At 46.7% G+C, this 17,489-nt stretch overlaps 1 long non-coding RNA gene across 1 annotated transcript; it reads right to left on the bottom strand.

Annotated features, from left to right (window-relative positions):
- Positions 1 to 508: 508 nt before the first annotated feature.
- On the bottom strand, positions 509 to 6,115 carry LOC118673565. Its single transcript, XR_004973411.1, has 3 exons — positions 5,298 to 6,115; positions 4,568 to 4,710; positions 509 to 3,112 (listed from the first exon to the last, which is right to left on the bottom strand). It is a non-coding gene; the product is annotated as an uncharacterized LOC118673565 (long non-coding RNA).
- Between the last annotated feature and the right edge of the window lie 11,374 nt (positions 6,116 to 17,489).

Below are 17,489 nucleotides of genomic sequence, written 5' to 3'. Positions count from 1 at the left end.
AGGAACAAGCAAGATAATATCTTCTGAGAAAGAGCAAGAGGGTAAAGCTTTTTGATCTGGGACTCACTGACCCCAGACTGTCCCTTTTGCTCCGTGGCTGTGTCTGTCCAGTGTTTCCCCAGAGCAGCGCCTCCTTGGAGAGGCCGTATGAGACGGAATGAGCTATTCTGTGCCCTAGCTTTGTTTCCATGACAACTGATCTTTAGAACTCACACCTTCCCAAGCAGGAATTCGTATGGTTGGGGTAGGGATGGAGTTGGCTTATGGTCACATAGCTGGGCTTTTCCGAAATCCTCCAAAGGGTTGGCATTCCTTTCAGAGATATATCTGTTTTCAGTGCTTAAAGTAATAGTGATTTTTCCCCCCAGATGACTTGCAATCAAAATTATTTAATTTTCCTTTTAAAAAATGGCCACAGCCCAGTAACTCCCTTGGGAAGGAAGAAATGTTTTCTCTACTCTTCTAGGTTTTTTCTGCTGTTCTAATAATTAAATAGTCATGAGACAGATTAATAAGACAAAAATAACCAAATTTAATTACATATGTTATGTATGGGGACCTCATATACACAAGAGAGAGACCCACATATATGAGAGGTTCAGAGACAGAAGGGGAAAATGAGGTCCACATGACATTCTGAGCCAAGGATGGGGTCAGGCTTCAGAGGGGCCACAGTCTCCTGCAGGATGGTAAGAAGAGCAGACGGTGAGTAATTCTATGCTTGTCCTGCCATATAGATCAGTGGTTGAAAGTTATCTCTGGTAATAACCCTTCTTGTGGGGAAGTCCCTCCGTTTAAATACTGCGAGGCAGTGAAGGGAGGGGCAGACACTTCTTCTGAGCCCACAGGTCTCCATTGCCTTCGGCTCAAAATAATTTGCCTGCCAACAGAGCCCCTCCTGGGGAGACCTGTCCTGAATCCCTTCACCCCCAACAGGCCTGAGTGTGCCTAGTCACCTGTGAGTCACGTGGGAAAGGAGGAGGGAGGAATGCGTGGTGACACCTGGCTCAGCCGGAGCCCTCTCCCCGCTCCGGGCTAGAGTGTCCAGTGTGGGAACATTTCGGGGAAGGAGTGCCTCAGGGTTTCCCGAAAGTCAAGAGACACATTGGCGAGAATCGCCGAGGAGATGGAGGCGTGCAGGGAGGTGAGGACCACGAACAGCGACATTGTAAGAGTACCGTGACTGACGCTGAGTCCCTCCATTAGGCGTGAAGGGAGACTCTGCCACTTAGACATCTCCCTGCATCTAGCCAGCACCGTTCCTGGCACACAGCAGCTCGGTAAATGTGCGTCGATTGATTGAATAAACATTTGACATTGACAGGCATGTCTCGGGTTATGTTCAGTCTGGGACTTTCTTAAGGCACAAGATTTGCCCTCGAGGAATGAAAGCAATCCCTTTTATTTTTAAATTCTCCCTCTTTTAACCCTGGTTTGATTTTTCTTAAATGTGCTCCTAGGAATTTGATTCCAAGCAACTGGCTCCAAGTGAGAGAGAGAGAAAAGGGGTTTCGAGTGAAATTGAGAAAAGGAGAGGCATTCTGGGATCCAGAAGCCAAGGCCAGGAGAGGGATTTCTGTGGGTTCCCAGGACTGGGAGGAAGGGAACTGCGCAGCAATCTTCCCCGAAAGCCCAGGCAGCCGCTTGGAGTTCTCTGTGCCTCTTTCTGATTTGTAAATAGTTGAGACCTGGGGCTGTTCACAAAGCCACACCTCTTGTTTGTGCCTGAGAATTGCTGGAGCAGACCAGCTTCAAACTGAGAAGCAACAAGGAACAGATAAGCAAGGAGAAGTAGCATTTGTTCCTGAGACAGGACAGCAGCAGGGGTGTTCATAGCGTAGTGGCCAAGGGCAGAGTGGCTGGGGTCAGCCTGATGGGTCACATCTGACCTACACCTCACGCCCAAAACTAAATGCATCCTGTCAAGAAAAGTGCTCAGATATGCCTGGTGCATAATAAGTGCTCAATAAATATCAACTAATCCTGCTATTATTGCTTTTAAATGCTTTCTAAATCACAATTCCAATAAGGCCATTCTGCATAGAACACTTCAGTGGCGGCTCCTTTTCCCTGAATTGCAAGTCGTGAAGCCTAGCTTCTAAACTAAGCATTCCTGGGTTGGTGTCCACTCTCATCTCCTGCCACTCCTCCAGGACCACCCCTGAGCTCCAGCATTACTTAGAGCCCTTTGAAGGACCTTGTTCTCTTACCTCTCTGTGCATGTTTTCTTTCTTTGGCCGGAAATACCTGTTTCCCACTCGCTCACCTGCAGAATACCCATTTGTCCCTACCACCGCCTCTTTTAGGAAGCTCCCTCTAACATGCCCCGCTGGGCGCTGAGCTCTGGGGCCCCTCCCACAAGCTCTGAACTAGTCACAACCCCCAACACACGCATCTGACATTCCTTCCTTCCCGTTCTTCCCAGGGACTCTGTGATCCTTGCGGGGGAGAGGTGGCATGTTGTTCTCCAGCGTACACAGAACAGGTGTCCCCCAGAATGCTTGGAATCTCAGAGGAGGCTCAACAATGAAGTTTCCTATAAGAATCAGGGAAGGGACGAACTGAAGCCTGCCAGAAAGAGAAATACATAGAAGAAATCTGCGAGTCCCTCACCTCTCCACCCACTCCTCCTGCACCCTCATGATGGGGGCCTGGATTCCCGCCCTTATTGTTTTCCACGTTCAAGTTCCCTAAGGTAATGGTGGAGCCACATTCTCCAGTGACCCGTGACCCAGGTCTTTGATGCTGTTACCTGCACCGACTCTGATCCTCAGCAGGAAATTCTGAGCTTCACGGAGTCAGGTTTTTCCAGGCTGAAGATGAATAAGTAATAACCAATTGCCTTTACTTTTCCAAGAAGCCTGTCAGTGCTCCAGTGGGTGGAAAGGCCCTCCCACTACACACTGATTGGGGAAGTGATAGCCCTAGGTCACTGGGCATCAGAGGTGGAACCAGGAGGGCACACGCGAGCTCCAGCCAACAGCGAGCTCCAGCCAACAGCAAGCTCCAGCCAGCAGCAGGACTAGGGGAGATGATGGACAGCCTCTTTTCCCCTTCGGAATTCCTCGTCCTGGACACAGAGCTCTGGAACTAAAACTGGATCAGGGGCAAGCTAATGAGAAAATCATATATTTGAACAAGATTTAAAAATAAAAAGTGATGATTAGCATTTATGAAACCCGATGAACGTGTGGCCAGCCAACTGGCAGGCACTAGCAAAAGCAAACTCCCCAAGTTACCCAGGGGAATGACCCCCAAGGGCCCAGAGTAAGGGTTAGGACATCAGGAAGAGGAAGAAAAATACTCCGAATGAATCAGGGGCTTGGTTTTTCTGCCATTTAATGTGGCTTTGCTTTGAGACAAATGAGTTACAAGCTGCTGAAATACATTTCGTAAGAGGTTTGATTATGGCAAGTGGAAGAGACTGCAGCATATTTCAGTCTCAAGTGAGAATAGACACAAAGCTTTTCCCTGACTTAGCAACAGGCAGAAGCATGGTCAGGAAGCTTCTCAAAGTTAATGAAGTCCCTCTGGTTCAGAGGTCACGCACCACTGATCATTACAGCTCTTGTCCCTGCTACGGGGCCTGTCGTTTAGTAGATGCCTAATAAGTTTCTCTGAAAAAATGTGTGAATGCAATGCATTACATAATACATGTTTGGTGAAGGAACCATGACCTTTTTTTTTTTTAGTTTTCAAAGCTCTGATTTCTAGCATTTGACAATTTCTGTGGTGCAAATATTCCCAGCAAGGCCACCTTCAAGCCACCAGTGGCTTAACAACAAGCTCACAAAATTTCTAAAAAATTAACTATCAGCTCTCGTGACCAGCAGGAGTCAACTCGGGGATACTGGTACTTGTGGCAGGACATTCCTGGCTCTCCGTGCTCACAGGCAGGGCAGGACCAAGTGTGTTCAATATATTCAGCCCTTAGAAGTTTTGCACAGACTTTCCCCTAGAAGTTTATAAAGCCAAATAAAACCAGGGGACTAAATTTCGGGGCACTGCTCTTGGATTGGGGAGACGATGGACAGGCCAGGGGCTTTGTGCCCATTGCCTTTCTTGGTTTTTATTCATCATGTCAACAAGTATTATCTCTCCTCCTTGCTCCACCCCAAGTCCCCAGAACTGTGCTAAAATTCAGAGGAAACACCAAAATCTGCACCCTGCCATTGGGGAGCATATATTCATCCTTAGAAGGCTGGACACACACAAAAGCAATGAAGTAAGAATACAAAGCCCATCAGGCTGTGGCCAGAGAGGAGGAGTCCCCAGAATCAGCATATGGAGACCTTCTGTAGCAAATGCACATAAATCAGCAAACCGCCTCTCTCCCCTTCCCCCTCCCCCACCTGCCACCAGACTATCTGCCTCCCCAGGCCCTGAACATCCTCTCCATTTCCTCTCTCATACAGGAAAGGACCCTACTGACCATTAGATGACCTCATAGGTATCTGTCGAGAAGTGTACGCTCTCTCTCCCAAATACCTTCTTATCCTGGTTTCCTTGATGACCAAGGGTACATATGTGGAAACTGCCTGGAGTAGAAGAGAAATTCTGTCCTTACCAGGATTGAGAAGTGGGCACTCCCAGCCCCTCAGCAGCTTGGGAAAAGCTCACCGGAGCTGGTCTTCCGGACCACCTGTGTGCCACACGCCAGCCGGACTTCCTCAGGGAAGGCCTGCATGGCGGCCTTGCAAACCCAGAGACCTAAAGTAACCACAAAGGATGGTGTGAAATGAAATCTTTTTAATTACAAAGCAGTCTCTGGTGGGTAGTCATGTCTTAGGCCAGTATCTTCCCTGACAAAGATCAATTTTGATTTTAACTGAGCCTATTGTCTTTTTGCATCTAGATAACATACCTTTGGGAAGTCAGGGTAACTTGTAGCTTACCTTTCTCCAGACCCCTCAGGGCACAACCAATGTGCCAGGGGGGAGACCTCAAATCCCCTCATTGTTATTGTTATCTTGTTCATTGTTGCCTGGTAACTGTCCTGTACCCACCTATGTAAAAGAAGCATGTGTCTACCATTTCACTTTTTATCCAGTCCCAGAGGTTTCCCCACTTTGCTTTCTCCCTCCTCCCTAATCTATCACCGATGGATTTCATGTGACCCACTTACAGTCTCCACCTTCCATGGTCATTTATAAAAATAGGTGAAAAATCACCATTCTCTGGAGCATCGTCTCAATGCATTGAGATTCTGCTTCTTGGCATTATTGACAGTTTGGCTCAAATAAACTCACAAAAATTCTTTATAGGTTTGAACGTTTCTTACGTTAACACCTGCTTACCTTATCAGAATTGTAATCACAGGAGGAACTAGCAAGCATGGAACTGGACAGTGAGGCCTCTTGTGTAAGCCTGTGTTCTTTTGTCTCAGCTCAGGCACACCTCCCATTCTTCTCTCCTCTCTGGAACCAGTTCATACACTGGGCAGGCACCTCTTGTTTGCTCCAACCCAATCAATTCACCAGTTGAAGCTGGCTCTCGGCAAATGTTCTCACCCCAGTGTTTACCACTCACCAAGCTAACACTTCCTGCAATTGTTCTTCTCCAGTCGAGGAATCAGGCCTTCACTTGGGGAGTTTCCCCTCCATTTAGCCTGGCAAGGAGCGGGTGGGCATGCACAAAACACCCACCCGTAAATATTTCATAATCAACTACTGTCAGCCTGGTGCTGTGCTCAGCACTGGGAAATCAAAGGTGAATATGATGCTTATGCCCTGGTGTTGCAGGAAGAAGGCAGGCAAGTGAGCAAGCCATCGGGCCACAGTGTGATAAGACTGGGGTTATGAGAAAGTCTGTAGTTACCAAGGGTGGGCTCCTAACCCAGCCTTGGTGAGGAGCAGGGTTGGGAAAGGAAGTCAAGGATCAGTCCAGGGGAGCTGTATTCTAAGGATTGATAGGTAGCCGATCCAAAGACAGGGCAGCCTGTGGGGACAGAGAGGAGGTTCAAGAGCCAGTGTAACTGCTGGGATGTGACCAAGCGCACAGTTCGAGCTGACTAATGGGTCCTTGCATCTCAGAATATTTGACTTATAGCTGCAAAGCACTGAAGGTTTGATCGCCAGCTTTTCAATCCCTTCGATGATGGTGATTATACCAGTTAGTATTCACATTGAGCCTAGGTTTAACAAAAGCCCCTTGCCGTGAGCTGTGGAAAGAAAGCTTAACATGTATGGAGGTCAGGAAAAGCAAAACCAGGTCTCTACCCCCTGCCCTCCAGCTCTGGTAGAAAACCCAAGGCCAGGAGCCACTAGTGTCAGTCACAAGGGATGTGCTGGCGCAGCTCAGGGGCTCAGCATTCTCTCTCCTCTCTGTTTCTCTCCTCTCAGGTCTGGTGAGCTTGCAAACTGTCTGTGTTCTGCAGAGCTTTCATGTCAGGTCTCATCGGGACTCCTGCTTACCCAGGCGCGCACACCATAGCTTTCCCGCAGATTCCTCCTCCCGCCCCTCCCCTTCCCCAGCTCCCTCTGCTCCACCCCATGTGTCCCCAGGCCCTGAGAACTGTGACAGCTCTCTGGGGACAGAAACTCAGAAAGGGGAGCCCATCTCTCATGGGAGGACTTAAATGTGGGACAAAACGTGGAATGTGATTTGCATCTTTTCTGTAGAGTCCAGAGGAAGCCGCATGGTTAATTCTCTTAGGCAAATCCTTAGAATTCTCAAGACCCCTCTTGTTTCCATAGTAAAAGTAACAGTGGTCAGATGATTGACATGGGTTATCTCATTGAATCCATCAATGACCTTATGAGGTGTTTACAATTATTATCCTTTTCTGCACCTCAATTTCCTCATCTGTAAATTGGGGAGAATAATGGCACTTACCTCATAGTCTTGTCAGGATTTAACAGATAAATAGTTAAGTACACGAGAGCTGCACCCAGCATATAATATAGTAAGTGCTCAGAAAATGTTAGCCGTTATTAATGTGAGGACTCTGGGCCATAGAGATTAAGTAACATGGCCAGGATCACACAGCTGATCAAATGAGGCCAAGATTCAGACCCAGGCGGTCTGACCCCAGAGCCTGACCTCCTGAAGGCAGCAGCTCTGCTCCATGGAAGAATTAAGGAGCAAGAAGGAACCAAGAGGGACTTTGGGTTGCTAGAGAGAAGCGGGAGAATTCCTTTGGTTTGGGTAAACCAATGGTTCTCAAAACATGCCAATTCTCTGGCCGCATCCTGCTCTCCTGAATCTGATACTCTGGGGAGAGACTCGATGTCCTGTGTTCGGGAGCCCCCCAGGTGGTCCGAGGCACACTGTGGACTCTCGACTCAGCTCTCTCATCCCTGCCATCTTCCTTACTCCTCGTTGTCCCCACCACATTATGTAAGAACAGAGATCCCTCATCCAACTTGAGGTTAGAGGTTTAGAAAGGGCTCAGCAGAGGGCTGGCGCAGAGCGGCTCCTGGGAGCCCCGCCTCCTTCCCTCTTTAGTCCGGGAGCAGGGGCCAGTGGGCCTCTCTGGGATCTCACCTTCTCCAGCACTCCCTCCAGTAGTTTAGGAAACAATCCTCTGAAGAAGCAGATGAATAAAAATGTGAATTAATTTGGCCTCATGGCCACATCGCGTGGCGGCTTCAGTTTTCTGAACTAGTAGGTCTCAGACGGAGAAAATGGATTTGGGACCTGGGTTTTGGTGGTAATTATTGATTTCCCCCCAAATTTGCTAAAAGTGGAGTTCAAGGGCCAGAAAAGCTAGAAAGAGACTAAATGAATTCTGTCCTTGGAGAGTGTACCTGTGGGGTATGGGGGAGGTAGGGAAGGGGTATGTATAACTGAGGCCACTGTCGCTTTAAAAGCTGGGCCAGGTAGGAAAGCTGCAATGTCAGTGTGGGTCCTGGGGTTTCCTAAAGGCAGTTACAAAAGGATCGGGAAGAGGTGGCCCGCGGCTGGGGATGGGGAACTGGCTGCACTCTTTGGCAACTTCATATTTTTTAACGCTCTCTCCCTGACTGGGTGTGGAGCAGCTGACAGAGGGCTGAAGGGATCCTTCTTAGTACTTAATACTAAGCACCTACCCTGAGTCAGGCCTGGGTTTTTGGGTTTTTTTGTTTGTTTTTGTTTTGCATGTGTTCACTCTTTTAATTGTCCTAGGTCTTGGAGTAGGTATCATTTTTTCATCTTTGTATTATGGATGGATTTAAGGATCTTGAAGCACGGGGAAATTAAATCATTTGCCTAAGGACAAACAGCTCCCCAAGTGAAGGAGCTGGGGTTAGGATCCGGGCCTTGTGGGACCAGAGCAGGCCCCGCCTGCCATTCTGTCTCTTTGCTGAGTCTGTGTCAGCAGCACAGGAGAGAAGGAGAGGGACAGTGGGGAGGGGAGCGTGGGGAGAGACACTGCCCACTGCCCATGCTGCCTCGGCCACATCACCCTCTGGCCTGGAGTTTGATACCCACGGCCTGTTCGTCAGAGTCAGGTGGCAATGACACATGCGGTCCTTTGCCAGGAGCATCCTGAGACAGGTATCAGAGTCCAACCCGCCAGCTGTGTTGCACTGACTGACGGAAGCAATAGCTCAGGAGGCACCAGCAGGGCTGCCCTGGCCCCAGGAGTTTGGCTCAGGCCTTGCTGCTTCTGGGCTCAGTAGGGAACTGGCTGGGATCAGGACCTCGTGGCCTGCGGGCGGGGCCTGTCCCTCCATGAGAGATTTTAGCTAAGCAGGCTGGGTGGATGGGGGTAACCGGCCTCTCCCCCACCTGCCCACCCTTCCCTAGCAGGCTTTCCTCCTGGACATTTTCAGAGGGAAGGGAGGACTGCCTTCTGTATTTCTCTGGGGGAAGGAAGTTAAAAGCACACAGGCCTCCCTGGGGAGGTTGCGGGCACTGCCAAGCTGCATAGGAAATTGCCAGCTCACCCCACCTGCCACATGACCTGTCCTGACAAGTGGCCGAGCAGCAGTGTCACTGAGGAAAAGGAAATTGCCTCTTTTTAAGGACTTCAGGGTGTTTAATAGGTGGGGTCAGATCTCCTCCTTCTAAAGATGCGGTGATATAGAGAGCAAGCCAGGACTCTCATACCCATTCTACAGAAGAGGAAAGTTGGGTCAGCCCTTCACAGAGGGGCTGACTTGTTATGCGACTCTGTCCATGCTTGAGGTGGGCGCGGGGCCCATGATGACCGCCGATGCTTTCTAAAATGGTAATACCTACCACGGGTCAACTCCAGCGCTGGGCAGTGAATGCACAGGCTTGTAGCTCTTGGCCTCTGAACAGTGCGTGTCTTGTTTCCTTGTTAGAAGCCAATCTAAACTTAAATATATGCTAAAAAAAAAAATCATGTTTTCCCCTATTGGACAGTCAAAAAAACCCTGGCAAGGATATAAGGAGCCATTGTTACCTGGACCCGGACCTGAGGAAGGCTTCTTTGAGCTGAGACCTTTATTTGCTCCTGCCCTCAGACATCTGTGCTTCTGGTTCTCAGCCCTTTGAACTTGGACTTGAACTTACATCATTGGCTCCCTGGTTTACAGGCATTTGGGTTTGGACTAGAACTCCACCCCTGGCTTCCTCAGCCTCCAACTTGCAGACAACAGGCCGTTCAACTTCTCATGCCCCAGCATCGCATGAGCTGGTCCCTCATCACCTCTCTTTCCATACAGGTTGTGTTTCTCTGGAGAAGCCTGGCTAAGACAGTGCTGAATAAGAAAGGAAGGGCACCTCAGGGAGGAGAGGAAACGTGAGTTAGACCTTGAGAAAAGGACTGGATTTAGGAAAATGGAGAAGAGGAAGAGCATGCAAGGGGCAGAGGTGAGCAGGGAATCAAAGCTCAGGAAGCTCGTGGTCTGTGAGGAAGATAGAGCAGACAGGTTACCCTGGCTTCATGCCCATCAGTGTGGAAATAAGGGTGGGAGAAGTTGGCCAAAAATTGATGTCAAAATGGCCAACCTCTCCAAGCATGATTTTCTGCAATGATAAGGTGAGAAGATAAGAATGATGACAAAATCATACCCAGCACTTACACCAGGCATCTTTCAAATTCTCAAAGCATGTTGATATGCTGCATTATTCATCGTCCTGTTGCTTCTGTGAGGCAGGTTCACGGAAGCTGTGAATCATCTCCCTTACACAAGTAGGGAAATCAAGACAGAGGCAGCGAGAGTGTCTTCATCCCACATCCCGATAGTGAGCCAGCTGGAGCTCTTGATCTGAAGTGCCGTCACTACACTGCAGCTTCCTCTTCGAAGGCCCATCCCAATTCCCGTTCCGTCTAAGTCTGTAGATGTCTATCTCTTCCAGGCAACTAACTGGACTTAAAGCCACTTTTCCACTTTGTCCCTCGGAAGTGGACTCGTTATATCTTCTCTTTCAGTGACACACAGATATTTTTTTTATTTTTATTGTTTTATTGCTTAAAGTATTACAAAGGGTATTATATATGTGTCCTCCCCCCCCCCCCGCCCTTGACAATCCCCTGGCCTCCCCTACTCCCCAGTGTCTTATGTCCATTGGTTATGCTTATATGTATGCATACAAGTCCTTCGGTTGATCTCTTACCCCCCTACCTCCTGCCCCCCAACCCTCCCTGGCCTTCCCGCTGCAGTTTGACAATCAGTTTGAGGCAGCTCTGCCTCTGTATCTATTATTGTTCATAAGTTTATAATGGTCTCTATTATCCATGAATGAGTGAGATCATGTGGTATTTTTCCTTCATTGACTGGCTTATTTCACTTAGCATAATGCTCTCCAGTTCCATCCATGCCGTTGTAAATGGTAAGAGTTCCTTCTTTTTTACAGCAGCGTAGTATTCCATCGTGTAGATGTACCACAGTTTTCTAATCCATTCATCTACTGATGGGCACTTAGGCTGTTTCCAGATCTTAGCTATGGTGAATTGTGCTGCTATGAACATATGGGTGCACATATCCTTTCTGATTGGTGTTTCTGTTTTCTTGGGATATATTCCTAGAAGTGGGATCACAGGGTCAAATGGGAGTTCCATTTTTAGTTTTTTGAGGAAACTCCATACTGTCTTCCATAGTGGCTGCACCAGTCTGCATTCCCACCAGCAGTGCACAAGTGTTCCTTTTTCTCAACATCCTCTCCAGCACTTGTCGTTTGTTGATTTGTTGATGATAGCCAGTCTGACAGGTGTGAGATGGTACCTCATTGTTGTTTTGATTTGCATCTCTGGGATGATTAGAGACTTTGAACATGTTTTCATATGTCTCTCGGCTTTCTGAATGTCCTCTTTTGGAAGGTGTCTATTTAGATCCTTTGCCCATTTTTTGATTGGATTGTTTATCTTCCTTTTGTTAAACTTTTTATTTTGATGTAGTCCCATTTGTTTATTTTCTCTTTAGTTTCCAATGCCCTAGGAGCTGTATCGGTGAAGAAATTGCTTCAGCATATGTCTGAGATTTTGTTGCCTTTGGATTCTTCTAGAATTTTTATGGTTTCCCGTCTTACATTTAAGTCCTTTATCCATTTTGAGTTTATTTTTGTGTATGGTGTAAGTTGATGGTCTAGTTTCATTTTTTTGCATGCATCTGTCCAATTTTCCCAACACCATTTATTGAAGAGACTATCTTGACTCCATTGTATGTTCTTGTCTCCTTTGTCAAATATTAATTGAGCATATTGGTTCGGGTCGATTTCTGGGCTCTCTATTCTATTCCATTGATCTATATGTCTGTTCTTGTGCCAGTACCAGGCAGTTTTGAGAACAGTGGCTTTGTAATACAGCTTGATATCTGGTATTGAGATCCCACCTACTTTGTTCTTTCTCAAGATCGCTGCAGCTATTCGGGGTCTTTTTTTATTCCAGATGAATTTTTGGAGAGTTCGTTCTAGATCCACACAGATACTTCTTACTCTGCCTGAAATGAAATCTGTGTTTTTAAAGGTAACGGAGCCAGATAACATGTGGGTCTTAAAGTGAATTTCCAAGCTAACATAGGTTCATTCATTCATTCTGTTAGTCTTGTGGAGTCTTCTGCCTTTGAATTCCGTCAATTTCTCTCTCTTTGTGCTGTTCCTCCCGCCCCACCCCCAATAAGACATGATACATGATCCCAGACACTGATTTCCAAATCTAGTGAAGGCAACCGAGTGGTCCACAGACCTTCTCAACCTCCACTTCCTGCCTTTTGTCCTTCATGGCCCAGGAGCAGAGAGCATTTCCTGAAAAGTGCTCCTTAGAGGCCCCTTTGCCTACCTGAAGGCAGGTGTGAGAGTCAGTCAGGGATTCTCTTGACTTGCCCAGAGCTCAGTTGAGTAGCAGCCCACGCCTTGACCTCTTTAAAGCCACCTGAGCTTGCCAAGATTTTCCTGGTCATATTGTACCTCTTCCTGCTTAGCAAGGCCATTCACTATTCCTCCCATTGATTGAATACAATCCTCTATTGTGTCAGGATTGTTGCGATTAAGTCAACAAGGCAAGCAATGTTGCAATCGGCCATGACTTGTAGTTTATTTCCAGCTGACCCTAAACTAAATTGGCCATGCTTAATGCCCAAAAGCAGCGTCAGGGATCAGAAAGAGCATGGACTCTGGAGCTTTGGCTTGGAACTACGGATCTGGCCCGTAAATCACTGCTTTGGGTCTCAGCACACTGCCTGAATCTTTCTCTACAGTGCCTCGCACAGTCCTAGACACCAAGTCTGTACTCAGTTAGTACCTGTTGACTGGCCTTGACTGAACCTTCCTATAGGACACGGTAGCAAATCTGAAGCTCCTCCTTCTCCTAAGCTGTAGCTAGGTCAGAGCCATCAGTGAGAACAAGAGACACTGGCCACAGGCATGGCTTCTCCAGCAGTTGATCACTACTTGGTACTTCCTTTCCTCTCCGGACATAAGGACTTCCTCCCACCTGATGGGGCGGTCTCCTCTGGATTTGAAGGAAGTGGCAGGCTGGTCCAGTATTGGAGTGGGTCCCCCCTCTCAGGGAAACTCCTGAAAACGACATCAGAACCCTGCTCCTCCCTTGTGACACCTGCCATGACTGGCATAGGACAAAATGGAAAATTGAAAGAAACATCCAAATCTCTAAAGCCCAAGGCCAAGGGAGAAGGTTCCTCAGGGACAAGGAACCATCCGGTATTGATACAAGAACAGTGGTGTAGGTGTGGCAGTGCGTGACCCTGTGGCAACTGCAGGGTGATGGCTTGGCCCCTCCCTTCCTCACTAGCTCTCTGACCACCTCCCCACATGTATTTCAAGATGCAGACAGACTGAACTACTTGCAATTTCCTGAAAGTGCCTCTTTTTATTGCCCCTGGGCTTTCACATATGCTATTATTCCATCTTCATAGAATGAACTTCCCATGCCTGACTTCCTACTCTCTCTCTCTCTCTCTGGGCTCAGCTTGGTATCAATTCCCCTCCTCTTGTAAGTCTTCTTCCTCATCACCATCCCAGGTGATGCTCTGATAGTACTAGCACGTTCCCCGAGCCTCAGGCGTCACATGCAATATTGTAGTTGCTCATCTACCTGGCTGTTCCCAGGACGATGATGACCATGATATGGTAGATGCCATCTATTGAGTGCTTTCTATGTGCTAGGTACTGTAGTTCATCTTATTAATGACCACATTGACCTTGTGAAGTAGGGCTATTATTCCCATTTTGTAGATGTGGGAAATGAAGCTTAGAAAGGCTTTGTCCACATTTATACGGTTAGTAAGATGCAGTGTCAGGATTAGAACACGGGTCTGATTTTCACCAGCACGTCATGCAGCCTCCCGCGGGGCTGTGCGCAACTTGAGGGCAGGGGCCACAGCTTTCATCTCTGTGTCCTCAGTGTCTAGCACAGTGCCTGGAATGAAGCAGCAGGAGCTCAAGTAATATGTTTGATGACTTAATGAGTGAATGGCAACGATTTGCCTTTGCGGTCAGCCTTAACTCAGTCCTGTTAATCCCCGTGCGCATTCCCTGGCCCAGGCTACCCATTTGAGAGGATCAGTTAAGTCCAAAGTAAAAAGATACTTCAAGGACAGCAGCAAGAGAATATCTTGTATCTTGGCTATGAATATATTAGACATGATTGGACTGGGTTGAGTAACTGGGATAGAGAGCTCTATAAAACAGGCCCGGCATCCAACGATGAAATGGATATAAATTGTATTTACTCCCAGGATGTCCCACAAAGGCCTTAACAGAGTTTAACATTCCTCTGAGCCAGGGCCTGGGGGGAAATAGCTGTCCTTGTTTGCATAAGAAAGTGGTCCCTGGCAGGAGCTAAATTTCTGAGCCAGGCAGACTGCTTGGAAAACAGACCTGGGCCCAGAACAAGTTTGAAGCAATTTCTCTATTGGAGTAGGAGAAAGAACAGGTCACTTTGGTGGAAATAATAGGCCTGGGGAGAAGTGGCTTTGGAAGGCTTCGTCCACATTTATATAGTTAATAAAGAGGCAGGATTAGAACACTCAAAGTCAGCCCTGCCTCCTCCTGTCATCCTGGTCATCCCATCCCTGGCCACCCAGTGATTGGTGGCAGAGTCTGGACTGCCAGCTCCTCAGAGTTCTCCTTGCTTCTCAAATCCTGTTTCTTCCCTACAGAAGGCAGGCCTCGAGAAAGTGGCATCTCCTGTAAGCTTCCCTGTCGAGCAGTCAAATAAGAGGTTGTTTCTTCTTGCTCATTGGGGGAAATCCTCCTGTAAAATAAGAAATATATCTCTGTTGATTTTTCATAGAATTTGAAATTTCCATCCTGGATGGATCTGAAACCTCCTTTTTAGCATGAACCTCCATCAAAATTAAGCACAAGTAGGTCCTAACACAATTCACAAAATGCAATTTTCCCTGCTTGAGCAAAAGAGGTGATATGCCTACTAAAACTGCCCAATTCTTCTCAAGCAGAAAATACAAAGCGATCTCAGAGCATGCCCGTTGCCATAGTGCTTCTCTTCTCTCCCTCATCTTCTCTACAGGTAGGCCACTCCCCTGGGTGCTCTGTGGCTTTAGATAAATTACAGTTTTCTAGTCAGAGTTGGGCCTAAGTGTATTTGTGACCATGGTCTTTGTTAGAGATTAAACCTTTCTTGGCGTTCTAATCTATTGCCCCTGGGTTTACTATTGTGTCTCTCAGATTTTTCTAATTGAATTATAATGATTTTACATTTGGGCTCCAGGATTACAGGCATTCATAAAACCCCAAGCTTGGAAATTGCTTAGGGAGATAACCAGTGAGTCTGAGAGTGGACCTCTATAGAAGATGATTAAAATCATTCATTCATTCAACATTTATTGAATACGTAGTACTAGTATATGCCAAGCAGAGTCCTAGGGGGCTCTAAGGATATAGATAAATAGGACACTTCTGTACCCTGGAGGGTGTTATAGTCTACTGGAAACTTTAGTGGAATTTCTACTTTAAAAGTCATTTGTGGTTACCAGGGGCTGTAGGATCGGGGAATTGAGGATGTGTCATTTAAGGGTATAGACTTAAAACCAGTAGATAAATAAATCCTGGAGATGTAACACACAGCACAGTGATTATAGACAACAATACTGTATGATGAACTTCAAAGTTGCTAAGAGACTACATCTTAACTGTTCCCACTACTAAGAAGAAATATGGCATGACAGAGGTGATATCTAGCTAAGACCATAGTCATGTTGTAATATAAAGTGTATCAAGTCAACACATTGTGCATCATAAATTTACACAATGTAATATGTCGATTATATTTCAATTTCAAAAAGTTATTTGGTTTTATTTCAAATCAGAATACATGTAACCACTGAGGTTACCTATTTGGAGGATCAAATTGCTGCTGTGGGTTTAGATACGAAGGCACTTATTTTAACAAAACAAGTTCACTTAAAACTCCTATTAACAGGGAAGATATAAAGATGTATGTGAGCAGATGGGAAAGAAGCAGTGGAGATGGAGGTTAAAGACACAAAAAGATGAATTCTAACGAATGGAAACTTGCAAGTGATGGGATAACATTTCCTAAGGAACAGAAAGGCTCCGAATGCAAACACAGCTGGACAAGCGAACTTGAGACATAAGAGAAGGAAGAAAAGGGCTGCTGGGTTTGATGAGTGGGAAATCATTTTGTGTGAAATAGCTTTAAAACATAGATTTCACAGAGGAAGTCAGGCGTTAACAATCCCTGTCAAGTAGAGTCAACAGCAGCATTACTTGTCATTTCTAATTATTGTCTAGAAACTGGTTCTAAAGACCGAAAGCTATTTACCTATCAGTTCTTTATCATGCAAAATAATTACGTTGCTCTTTTCACCTGTGAGGAAATACATTCTTCAGGTAGGCAGGGCATGCCAACTGGAATTCTTTTGATTTCAGGAATCAGAAGTCCAACTCGAACTAGCTTAAATAACAGAGGATCGCCTTGTCTCCTTTAACCAGACTCCAGAAAGGACATCCTGTCCTGGGAAAACTGGAGCCAGGGCTTGAATATCAGTAGGACCTTTATCCTTTATCTCTGCTTCTCTCTGCTGCTGACTTCATTTGCTCCTAATCAAGGGTCCCAGCAGTCCCTGGGTCCCAGCTCCATCCCTTAGACATCACACAGATTAAAAACAAACAAACAAACAAACAAACAAAGACACATCCCCTAAACTCCAGTTTGAAAAATCCCAAGGAAAGACTCAGAATGGGCTAACCTGGGTCACGTGCTCCCACAAGAGGCCAATCACTGGCCAGGAGGGTGAGGACAGCACCCATCCAGACAGACCCCTTGGGGCCAGGTGCAAGGTGGGGGGAGTTCAGTTACCCTAGAACAAGGAAATACTATTTCCAGAAGATAGAAGGGGTGGTGGTCATAAACAAATAATAAAAATCTCGAGTTTTATTCATTGTAAGCAAAAAGCAGTATGTGAGCACATGTTTCTGGGTCTGTCCCCGGGAGCCAGCTCTCTCCTTCTCCCCATATAAAGTAGTAGGAAAATACTCATAACAGATTTACCTGGGGCCAGCAAGACTCTGCTTGCTTCAGGCCTGTCTTCACCTGGGTTATTCATGGTGATCTCAGCGAGAGCCCCACCTACAGAGTCATAATGAGTGGGTTAAGACATGGGGAACTTCAGCCCCACCTGGTCTGCTGACACAGACTCTGAGCTATCATTTCATCTTTCGTGGTTCGCTAACATGAGGACTTGCATCCTCCCAGCCCTGAGAATCTATTCTAGACATTTAGACACTCTAGAACAGGGGTCCTCAAACTATGGCCCGCGGGCCACATGCAAATACAAATATTGTATTTGTTCCCGTTTTGTTTTTTTACTTCAAAATAAGATATGTGCAGTGTGCATAGGAATTTGTTCATAGTTTTTTTTTTAACTATAGTCCGGCCCTCCAACGGTCTGAGGGACAGTGAACTGGCCCCCTGTTTAAAAAGTTTGAGGACCCCTGCTCTAGAATATAGACATCCTATGTCCAATTTGTGTGTCTCAACTTTTTCTCCTCCCTAATTTGCAGAAGTATATTGAACGCTTCGAAATAAAGCAGAACATAAGGAATATCATTATAGGCAGAGCTCTTAGAAATCTATATACATGACAGGAAGGCAA

Source organism: Myotis myotis, unplaced genomic scaffold (assembly GCF_014108235.1).
Source record: "Myotis myotis isolate mMyoMyo1 unplaced genomic scaffold, mMyoMyo1.p scaffold_m19_p_18, whole genome shotgun sequence".
In the NCBI taxonomy this organism is placed as follows: Eukaryota; Metazoa; Chordata; class Mammalia; order Chiroptera; family Vespertilionidae; genus Myotis; species Myotis myotis.
Note: the sequence above shows the minus strand (reverse complement) of the source record. Positions and strands in the feature narration are given on the sequence as shown.